Source organism: Nymphaea colorata, chromosome 14 (assembly GCF_008831285.2).
Source record: "Nymphaea colorata isolate Beijing-Zhang1983 chromosome 14, ASM883128v2, whole genome shotgun sequence".
Lineage (NCBI taxonomy): Eukaryota > Viridiplantae > Streptophyta > Magnoliopsida > Nymphaeales > Nymphaeaceae > Nymphaea > Nymphaea colorata.
Genome location: NC_045151.1, coordinates 5545697 through 5556924, shown reverse-complemented (window position 1 = coordinate 5556924; position 11228 = coordinate 5545697).

Sequence of the window (11228 nt, the reverse complement as noted above, 5' to 3'; positions counted from 1 at the left end):
ACATAAAGTTGGATTCTTGATGAAGACAATTTTGGTGAAACATAAGATGTTTATTTTTTAATGTTAGATTGTAATCATTACATTTGTTTTTCATGATATATAACATTGTTGTATGCTCGTGATGGTGTGTTTTTTGTAGTTTTGAAGAAAAAGAGGAATCTTCTGGTGATGACTAATGATTCGATACATTATTCGTATTTGATTATGGTAAACCTTTTGTATTTTGGGAGTTTTAGTTTATTGTTTAATATTTTTTACACGTTATTTTTATGTAATTTTTACACCAACCATTGAAATTGTTTTGCATGCCAAATTGAGAAATTGAGTCATATATAGAAGCCTTGGTAAAATTCAAAGTTTGAAAGTGTTATGTTAAATAATGTTGACAGTTGAGGAACACAAATTTTCTACATGTAAAACCGTATGTGTTAATAATGGGTGTAAGAATTGAAAGATGCATGTGGATTGCACTTTGGATGTTATTTTCACTTTGGATATGTTGATTTAAAGTGTATACGTCTCTTAGGTGACGTGTTAACTTGTGTGAGATGCTAGCATGGCAACAGTAAAATTTCTTTGATGCTATCATTCATATTTTTTTGTATTTGTTACTTTCTTGATTAAGTTTAACTCGATATCTGAATATCAAATTTGGAACTGCATATTTTACTATTTTTTCTTGCTTTCTGGCTTTCTTATCACCTTATCATGTTTATGGCCTCAACAAAAGGACTGATAGGGATGAAAGTTATCATGTTTATGGTATGATGGTTTCTAAATGAGCTCCTTTTGTTTATAATGGTGTGAATCGTGTGATGCTAGAATCAATCCATGTTATTCATCTAATTTTGAAAGTTAAGGAGGAATTATTCCTTGCACTAAAATGGTTGTATTCTTCCTTTGGTGCATCTGAACTCTGGGAATTATCTTTTGGTTGTTTTCCATTATGCTTGCCTGAGTTATTGCTTTTACATTATGTAACGTCAAGGCCCGGCTTGGCCCACTACCAATCAGACTGGGCCAGGCCTCGGGCAAAGAATCAGGCCTGAGGCCCAATAGTTTATCGGCCTAGCCTAGCCTGGCCCAATTGTGTTAACGGGCTTTTGGTGGGGCATATAATCGGGCCGAGTTTGGCCTAGCTCGATGCTGGCCCTACTAATAAATCCAAATTATTGGTATAACATGATTATTGTATTTGTATAGACTTCTCTAAGGTCATCTATAGTTCAAAGTCTCACCATTTTTCCTTGTTCACCCATCAACATATTGAGGACTATTGTCCATTTTGGTACTAATGGGGAGACTTTTCAACCCAATTGGGTGGTCTAGTTGTAAGGAATTATATCTTAAACTATGTGCTAAAAATAGCGTGACAATGTGATGACCAAGGATCAATAGGTAGAGGCATTGTTTGTGTAAAATCAAATGCAGAAATAAATGGTTCTATTACATACATTTGTAAGAGATAAATTTGAAAGGTTCACACAGAACACATTGGTTTCAAACAAAGCTTAAATTGAAGGGTAAGATTGATTCTAGGACTAAGCAAAACATCTCCTCAATTCTTAGAACACAAAATATACATGATGCTAATAGTTGTGATTATGAAGGGTTTATATGCAACTGATGCCTAACATTTTGTACTTAAGAATTTAGGCGAACGATGATGGGTCACATCATGGTCGCCATTTGTTCACAACCTCCCATGTGAGAATGAGGAGGCCATGTGAAGAAACAAAAAATATATGAATTGTTTTGGTTTGGAAATTGATTTGAATCGAGACTATTGGTTCACTCCCAGAATTGAAATTAAAAATTGGAATTTGATAGTTGAAATTAGGAATTTTTGAAATTGAAGGTTTAATCTATGGACCAATTTTGAGATTTGAAATTGAATAGATGACATTGTTGGGTTTTTAACTTCTTTAGAAGTCTGAAATGATAAGGTTGAGAGGCAAAATGCTAATTTTAGAGTCATATTTTGGAAGACTCGAATTTTGAGAAATTGAAATGGAATTCTCTTTTTAAAAAAATTGAATTTGAAAACCTCAAGTTTTTGAAATCGTTTTGAGATTAGATTGAATGATGTCGCTTTAAGATAAGCGAGAGATCCAAATTCCATTTCAATGTGACTTGGTCACAATACCAACTCTGAATTGATTTGCATATGTTTAGGTGATTAGTGAGTTGTGTGTTTGTGTAACTGGTGAATGCATGTTTGGCAAAAACAAACTATATGCTTTATTCATACATCACTCTCTCATCTCTTCATGCACAACTCAATGGGATAGAGATGTGGACTAGTTTTTGGGAGATTGGAATGTTGGATAGATCCTAGATCCTTTTTTGATATCTTATATCAAGAATGCTCTCTAGCACATAGTTCATGAGCTTGGCTAGATTTTAGAAATCAAAATCTATGAGTTCAGGATTTTGAAATCTTTGTTTCTAAAATGACTTGTAGAGTTCTAAGACCCATTGGATCGATTTAAATCAAGTTGTAGTAGTGATAATGATTTTTAACATCTGATCGATTTGGTGAGCTCTAGCTTTGGACATTCAATTTCAGCTTAGTTCAGTTGAAATGAGATTTTATTTGTCAAGCAACTCAATTTTTTTGGAAATTGGTTGTGCTTAAAGTGGTATTTGAGGAATTTGAAGCATTTGGAACTTAGGAGTTGTTTATAAGTGATTGGATATTTGGCTCAAATATCTTTCTTGTTCAAAAACATGGGTATGATTGTTTGAAATATGGATTTTTAAATTTCCAAAAAATTTGGAGCTTTGAAAGAGATAATTATATATCTCTTGGAATCTCATCTTGGGCGATCTGACCCCTTTGGTAAATCGGATGAATTTTGGTAGCTTCATCCATCTTTAGGACATCATATATATATATATATATATATATATATATATATATATATATATATATATATATATATATATATGACTATTTATTTGGCAAAATCAATTTATGAAATTGTGAAGGTATCAGAAATATAGATTTAGAAGAAGCTTGTTTTGATTGCTTTAGCTGCATGCAAAGTAGAGTAGGCTGCTTGTTTGAGCAAGTCTGATCCTTGGAGGGCCAATATTCATGGATTGAACCAAGACTCATGGATTAAGTATTTGTATTGGATTTGCGACACTTTTGAGACATGATCATCGGTCATTCATCTCTCACCTCCCTTTCTCACGTATCATGTCTATATAAAATAGGAAAGAGAATATTTACGCCATATGATTGATTCAATCACATCTCTTCCTAATTTTGGATTTTCTTACTGTGGATTCTCACAATTTAAAACTTTAAAAATCTGGTTTTGAGTCAACGGATAGGCCAATCAAGAAAATCTATTTTCTTGGTTTGGAAGTGAGTCTTGGATGGGTTCTTGGACCAAATCGCTTGTATACATGTACATCGTTTGCATTGGCAACCCTGCTGACATCATTCTCAGCCTTAACAAAAGAAATGAAACCCCACCCCATGTCGGCTCTTCCCTTCATTTAATGCAAGAAATGAAATAAAATTAATTGAAATGCTTACTTAAACGAAGGGGATTGAAAGAGTTTAGGGAGAGTCACGGTTGGACCACATCAATGGAAAATGGGCCGGCTATAGGCTGCAATAATGAGCAGCAAGGCTGGTGGTTGGGAGAATAGCAGATCACTATTGATTGGGGGCAGCGAAAGGCTACTATTGGAAGGCATAGGGACAGCAATGGGCTGCTGGAATTGGAGCATGACAACTTGTGGCACAGGAGCAGCAGGATGCTACTGGATTTTGAGAGAAACAAGTGGCTGTGGCAGACAGCAGCAGGACTGCTGATTGGGAGCAGTAACAGGTGGCTGCGGATTAGGACAGCAAAAGACTGCTGCAGATTGGGAGCACCATCAAGGCTGTTGTGGATTGGGAGTAGCAACAGGACTGCTGTTGTGAGCTTGGGACAGCAAAGGAGCTGTCATTGGAGCATCTAGGCTGCGGTTGGGAGCTGCATTGGTTCTGGTACTGGTACACTAGAGCAGCTAGGCTTCTAGTTGAAAAGCAAGTGAGTGCCACTCATTGGGAGAGCAGCAGGTGGTTGCAGCAAAATGCTGCAAGACCGCCGGCAGGAAGCAGCAAGGCTGCAGCTAGAGAATGACGAAAAGCTTAGGCTACTGCATTTTTGGATTTAGGGAATAGCAAGACTGTTGTTTTGAGCATGGTGACAGCAGGGATGTCGACTAGGAGCGGTAAGGCTGCGGTGATTTTGGATTCGAAGAACAGCAAGACTGCTATTAAAAGCATGGTGACAACAGGTCTACCAACAAGGACCAGTGAGGCTGTGGCTAGAAATGATGAGTAGCTTGGAAATAAATTCTGTAGTTAAGAAAGGGCTAGCTTGAGTAGAGGAGTAGTTGGACCAGGCACCGGTTGAAGATGAACGCAAGCTGCAGTTCCAAGGAGGTATTTCCTTACTTGGGGTGAGTTGGAGATTACTGTTGAAGAGATCCAACTGGAGATGAAGCTGGTGGAATGGACTGGTTATTGCTGTTGGAGATGCAGCCGGTTGAAGATGTATTGAGGACGAGCTGTAGGTCTGCTGGGCGAGCTGCAGGGATGGGAGCTGCTGAGATTGGCAGAAGGATGGGAAGCTGCTCAGTGAGCTGCTGCTTCTTTTTGAAATGCAATGTTATGATGACGCTGCTTGATGGTGCAGCAACTGATGAACTGTAGTAGTGTCGGTTGAAGAAGGCTGCAACCTGGTGACCAACTGGTGTTGCAGCAAGTTGACGCTCCAAAGACGGCCCCCCTCCGTGGGGTGGGTTAAAGCTGATTGAAGATATTGGCTAGTGAGCTGCTGGAGAACGTCCAAGGATTACTGCAGTTGATTCCTGCTGTAGGTGCCTAATGGTGCCAGCCTTCTCTTCTTGAGCTGAAATCAAGGTTTATAAGGCGTGGGGGAACAAGAGCATTGATGCTCCCACTTGGGACTCATTCCCTTCAATCTTGGAACCAGGCAAGTAGCTTGTACAGATTGATCCTCAATCAATCTTCACCCAAAAAAATGTAAAAAGGAGGGTTGCACCTATGTGGGTTGTGCCTTCCTCATTTAACAATCAGTCTCACAATGGAACATTATCTCTTTTATTCTTTTCTTTGTAGTTAGCTTCATTAAGTTGGCTTATTAATTTTTGTTTGAAATCCTTTTCTCAAAAGATGGAGAAGAAGAGCATGCCTACTAGAGGTTGCACTTCATTTTATTCTTGGACAGAGATCAGCCTTGATTAGGCTGATCTGCTTTTCAGATTTTGAAATATTTTCAAAGGATTAGAAGTAAAGAAGAAACTGTCCAAGTGACTGCTCCTTGATTTTTTAAAAAATAGCCCAGCTTTAATTGAGCTGATCTAGTTTTTAACTTTAAAATCTTTTCAAAACAAAGAGAGATTTGAAAAGGACAAGAGGCATGCCCATTTGGTCGGTTTCTTGATTAAAATTTCTTAGAAAAAGGAGATCAGCTTAATTAAAGTTTATCTTCTTTCCAAATTGACATTTTTTTTTCAAAAAATGTTGAAAACAAGAAAAAGAGCATGCCCCATTTGGGCTGCTCCTTAATTGGGTTTTTGAAAAATGTCAACACCAATTGAGGTGGCTTAGTTTTGAAACTTGACATTTAAAATTTTTGAAAAGGAGATTAGGGCACACCTAAAATGTGCTGCTTTAGGAAAATTCCAATTTCAATAAGCTGGTTTTAGATTTTTCAGAATTGAAAGGTGTGCTTCAAGAAGGCAACCCTTTAAAATATACTAAATTTTAAGTTGGTTTTGAAATTTGTTAAAATCAAGAAATGATTTTCAAATGAAGAGAATTATGCCCCAAACGAGCTTCTCTTAGATGGCCTTGTTTTAAATCATTTGCCTGTTGACTAGAATTACTTTAAATAGGCTTTCTCTAAATGAATTGGCTTTATTTTTTACTGAAACTACTTTTGGAAAAAATAATTAATTTTAAATTCTCATTAATTGTTTTTTTAGTTGGATTTTAATCCCTACTAAATAAAATTCTAATTTCCACCTTAGAAATTCTTGGATTGAATGATAGGGCAAGAGAATCAAATTCTTTTTGAAATTTTGAAATTCATTGAACCAACCTAGCCTACATGCATGGGCAAGGTGAGTTTAGATTTAGTCAAGGTCCATTGTGCCATTCACTAGACTCCAATTTGGATAATTTTCATTCTAGAGTATCTATTTTATCTAATTCCAGTTTGAATTATGTTTTTGGTATTTTTACTAATTTTGAACACTTGTTTTGACGAGTGTATGCCAAATTGACTAAATTTTTACTATGTGTATTTAATTGCTCAGTAGTTTGAGTTTTTGCTACTCATTTGAGTTGGATCAAGCAATCACGCACTTTGAATTGCACAAATTGACTCAAGAAACCTTGAATTTAAGACTTTTGTGATTTGGAATTGTCATGGTTATTCTGGTCCAAGATTTCAGTAATGGAGAAACTAAGTTAAATTTTTAACTTAGGTTGGATTAGATTTTAAATCTAAATTGAAATTGAACTTCGGTCTTAGCTCCTTGGCTTTGGTTATGGATTTATCTTAGAACTTCATTTTAGTTCTAATTGAATTTGAATTTGAAATCATGTTTCAAATTTGATAGGGGTTTTAATTTCGCAATTCACAGCTCTAGGTTGGATTAGAGCTGAGATTGTGATTGACTCCTAATCCTCAGACTAGAATTGGATTTGGGTTCAGATTTCGCATAAAATATTTTGCAAAATTTTAAAACTAGAATTTATATGGGAAAATTTGGGTGAAGAGATCTCTCATTCAAAAAGTTGCCAAGTAATGACTGGGAAAAACATCAATTCTCAAGAGAATGATGAACAATAATGACATGTCCCTCCAAGATGCTAAGCTCAAGAAAAAGCAAAAACTCTTTGAACTCATCCTATTTTGACACATTTTCCAAAACCATGAACAAGAATATCTCAACTTTCAATTGGAACTTATTTTTATAGAATAGAAGTGTCTCAATTTCTGCAAATCTTAAGCTGTTTTCAAATCTAAGAACTTCTTTTGCCCTAGGGCATTTTATTTTAAATTTTCAGTGTGGCTTGTCTTTGCCATTAAGTATACTTTCACCGGCTTAGGATCAACGAAGAGCATATATAGACACCCCAACTTTCTCACATGTCAAAATAACCATTTTACCCTTCATAATGTGATTTCAAACTGGTTTTCAAAACATGATTTCAATAGTTGGGACCATTTGTAACAATAGAACACCAAGAACTTCATCCTGGAAACAAAGATTTAGACCCATACTACTTATATTGTTGCCATCCTGAAAAAGACAATTTTGCCCAGATGATCTGCCATTTTTAAACCAAAAATTGGAAATTTCATTCAACAACTCCAAGAATTGCCTAACACCTAGCAATTAGGACAATTCTCATAAATGTAAACATCTCAAATTTTGCCATCATGTCAAATAACCATTTTCCCCCTAAATGTCAGAGAATTTCAAAACCTTGATAGTGATTTTAAACAAACTCAAATGAGGTGATTCTTAGCTCTCAATCTCTAATGATAGTTGAAATCAGCTCACTAGCTCTTTTTTTTTTTTTACCAGCTTAAGTCAGCACCTCTTAACTCAAATCAGCTCAATGGGACTTGAAACTTCAATATATAGCTCATCCTTAAGTCTGACTAAGTTCAGAATAGGTTATGTTTAGTGGAAAGAATGTATTATTTTACTTACTTTGAGTTGTCTAACCCAAGTTTCAGTCATAGACTAACTTTATGTTTCCACTAGGTCTTTCTTTCTCTTGTTTTGACAGGTTTATACTAAATTTGAGCTCAACCCAATAGAGTGAGCTGAAACCGAGTTAGGATCATGTTTATCATGTACAAATCATTCTCCCCTTAATTCAGTTTGAGTTCGTTAATCCTAGTTTGGGTTCAATTGAGTTCCAAAGGCCATAGAGCTCACTCTCTTGCCTATTTTTATGGGTTTGAGCTAGATTTGTGCTCAATTCGATAGAGTGAGCTGAAACCGAGCTAGGATCAAGTTTATCATGCATAAATCAATCTTCTTTTAAGTCGCTTTGAATTCCTTCATCCTAGTTTAAGTTCCATTCAGTTTTGAAGGCCTTGGATTCATTAGATCAAAGAATTCACACGAGCTCAATAAGATTTTGGCAATCATTTGGCTGTGAAAACAAGACAAAAAGAAATAGTAGGTGCCCTTTCAATTGTTACGTTGTTAATTAATAATATACTTTTAAATCATTATAATGATATAGTTGACTTAGTACTATAATTTGTCATTGTTTTGCAATTCGGGGGAAGAGCATAGAAGTTGTGCACTAGAATTGCAAAAAGTGGCTATATGTATTCTTAGTCAAACATGTTCTTCAAGTGGATGTGAACATAATTGGAGTATGTTTGATCAAATTCACACAAAAAGATGTAATAAAATACAACAAAACAAACTTAGTAGTCTATGTGCATTATAACTTGAGGCTAATGGAGATGCAAACCTCAAGTGGAGGTGACTTCAACTATATCTCATTGGATAATATTTTCCTTGAAAATTTAGTTGATAATTGGATAATAGGAAAATAAAAAAATGTTGTCAATAATGAAGTAATTACTTTTTATTATATTATGAATTTAGCTTCATGATTGATCAATCATTATTTTTCAAGTATATATTTTATTTTGTGAGAAGTCAACATTATATTTTATTTTTAAATATAGGATGATGAACAAGAAAACATAGATATAGACATACTAATGTGTAGTGAACAAAATGAAGATGAAGAAAATGAAAGGGCAAGTCCAAACCATGTTGATGAAGAAAATAAGCAAGAAGACCATGTAGATATGAATCTTATTCAATGATGATGATGATAATGATGGCGATGAAATAGGGACGGTTGGTTATGATGATATAGAAACTTTCTAAAATTCTAAGAGACTAAAACTCCAATTGTATAGGAATGGAGAAGTTATACATTTTGAAATGTACACTTGTATAGTTGTACATGTGCTAAATAGTCAAACATCTTGTTTTTAATTTTCTAATATTTTTTTGTTTATATTAGGAAATATCCTTTATGGGGGATGCATGGAGTTGCGTTTTTTGCTGATTGTCATTTTGTTAATTTTTTTTGTAAGACAATCAACTTATTAAATATGTTATGACGACATGAGATACTATATATTTTGTATATTTGATGATATATCATATATGAAAACTGAAAATTATGATCAACTCAAATTAATGTATTTTTTAGTTTTACTTTTTTTTTTCTATGAAACTATGAATTGAAGAAAGCTTTGTGGTTGTAATGTACTATGTATTTCATCAATCATGAATTGACAGCTTTAAGTTTAAACTTCAAAGTTTGTAGTTTTAAACGTGCTTCTATCATCCTCATAAGGTACACACCATGCCTCTTTCAAGTTCCCAACCATCTTTTATAATTATGTTTTGAGTTTTAACTTTCATGTCATACTCATTTTATCTGAACAATTTAGTGGTATAATTTGATATTGATTGTATGTTTTGACTTTAATATATGATAATGAATCTATACATTATGCCTCTTCCGACTTTACCTTGCAATTGTACATATATACACTTATGCCACTCTTTTAGTGCAGAGCACATTATTTGCCTAGGACAGATCATGCTATGTACCAATTACACAAGCATCTATTATATTGTATATATAGGACAGGTTGAGCCATAAACCAATTATGTAGGAAAAGGTTTTCACTATTGTATGTTCACTGTTGTTGTACATTGTTGTTAAGACGGTATTTGCTATTAGAAAAATGTTGTAAAATGCTTAATCATTAGTTGTATAATTAAAATTATATTTAATACTTTAATTCTCATATTGACCTAACCCGATTGAGTCATCGAGTCAACTCGCTGACCCAATGACCTAATTGTGTGCTGATCTAAGTTTGATTCCCAAAACCTTACTCGTCCAAATCTCTGAGACAACCAAGTGACCCGATTGTCCGTCGATCCAAGTCAGATTCTTGAGTTTGCAAACTGTGCATCAATCTCTTTCCTTTCATTGTTTTTCCATCCATTAGTATCCTTTCCGTTCCTTTCATTCAAATAGGGTGTTAGTGTGTGCCAGTGTCCTCTAGCTTGATCAATTGTTGCACTAGTTGAAGAATTGGTTGACCAAGCCTCACTTGTCTAAGCACCTATCTTATTATACTGCTGCTTCAAAGTATTTATGTAAAGGAGGCAAATATTCCATGTAATTGACTCTTCGCTCGCAAAACTTCCTCCACATAGTATTGGCCTACAAACTAATAGGATGTTAGGCCACCTGCACTTGGAAGAGGCATAACATAACAACCAGAAGAACAAATTTCATAATGACATAATAACATGACAATAAGTTGCAAGAACATAAAATTAAAAACAAAGTAGCATGTCAATTTACCTATGCAATTAACTGGAAACCAACTGCATTTTTATTGCTCTGCACCTTACATATTTAGTTATGAAGATGGGCCTTTACAGTCATGTCCTACGCTTACCAATGAACTGTTTTAAGATTGTCAGGGAATTGGATTTTAAAAGGATCCTGCACTTGCAACCACAACAAGGCAAAGGGAATTAGATAATGAATTCCTATGAGCAATAGGGGATAATAAACAACAAAAAAAACAACACAGTCACTAAGAATAAAATCAAAAGAAAAATAATGGCAAATGAGGATAAGAAACAAAAAAATGGAAACTATAGCGAATAATGATGAAGAGATGATCCAAACTGTCAATAGCTGAGGATAAGAAACACCAAAAGAGGAAAATGTCGACAACTGAGGATAAGAGACACTTAACAACAATGACAAGTGAAACAAACAACAGAACTATTAGAAAGAAATCATCATACATGTTCTTCATCCTCTTTTTCTCCACTCTAACTGTTGTTCTTCTTAGATCATGTCTTGAAACTATGAATTTGTCATCTTCCTCCCGCAGCTCTGTCTCTTCAGCCTCATCATGCACATCTTTTTCACCTACTACTCATCTTCCTCATTCTTATGTTCTTCCTCATCCAAACACAGAATGCATCTTCCAGTTCTATCATGCTTCTTTTTCTTCTTCTTCTTCTTCTTCTTCTTCTTCTTCCCTTTCATTTAGTTTTCTTTTCTCCACGCAAAACTTTGCTCTTGTCATAGTTTCACT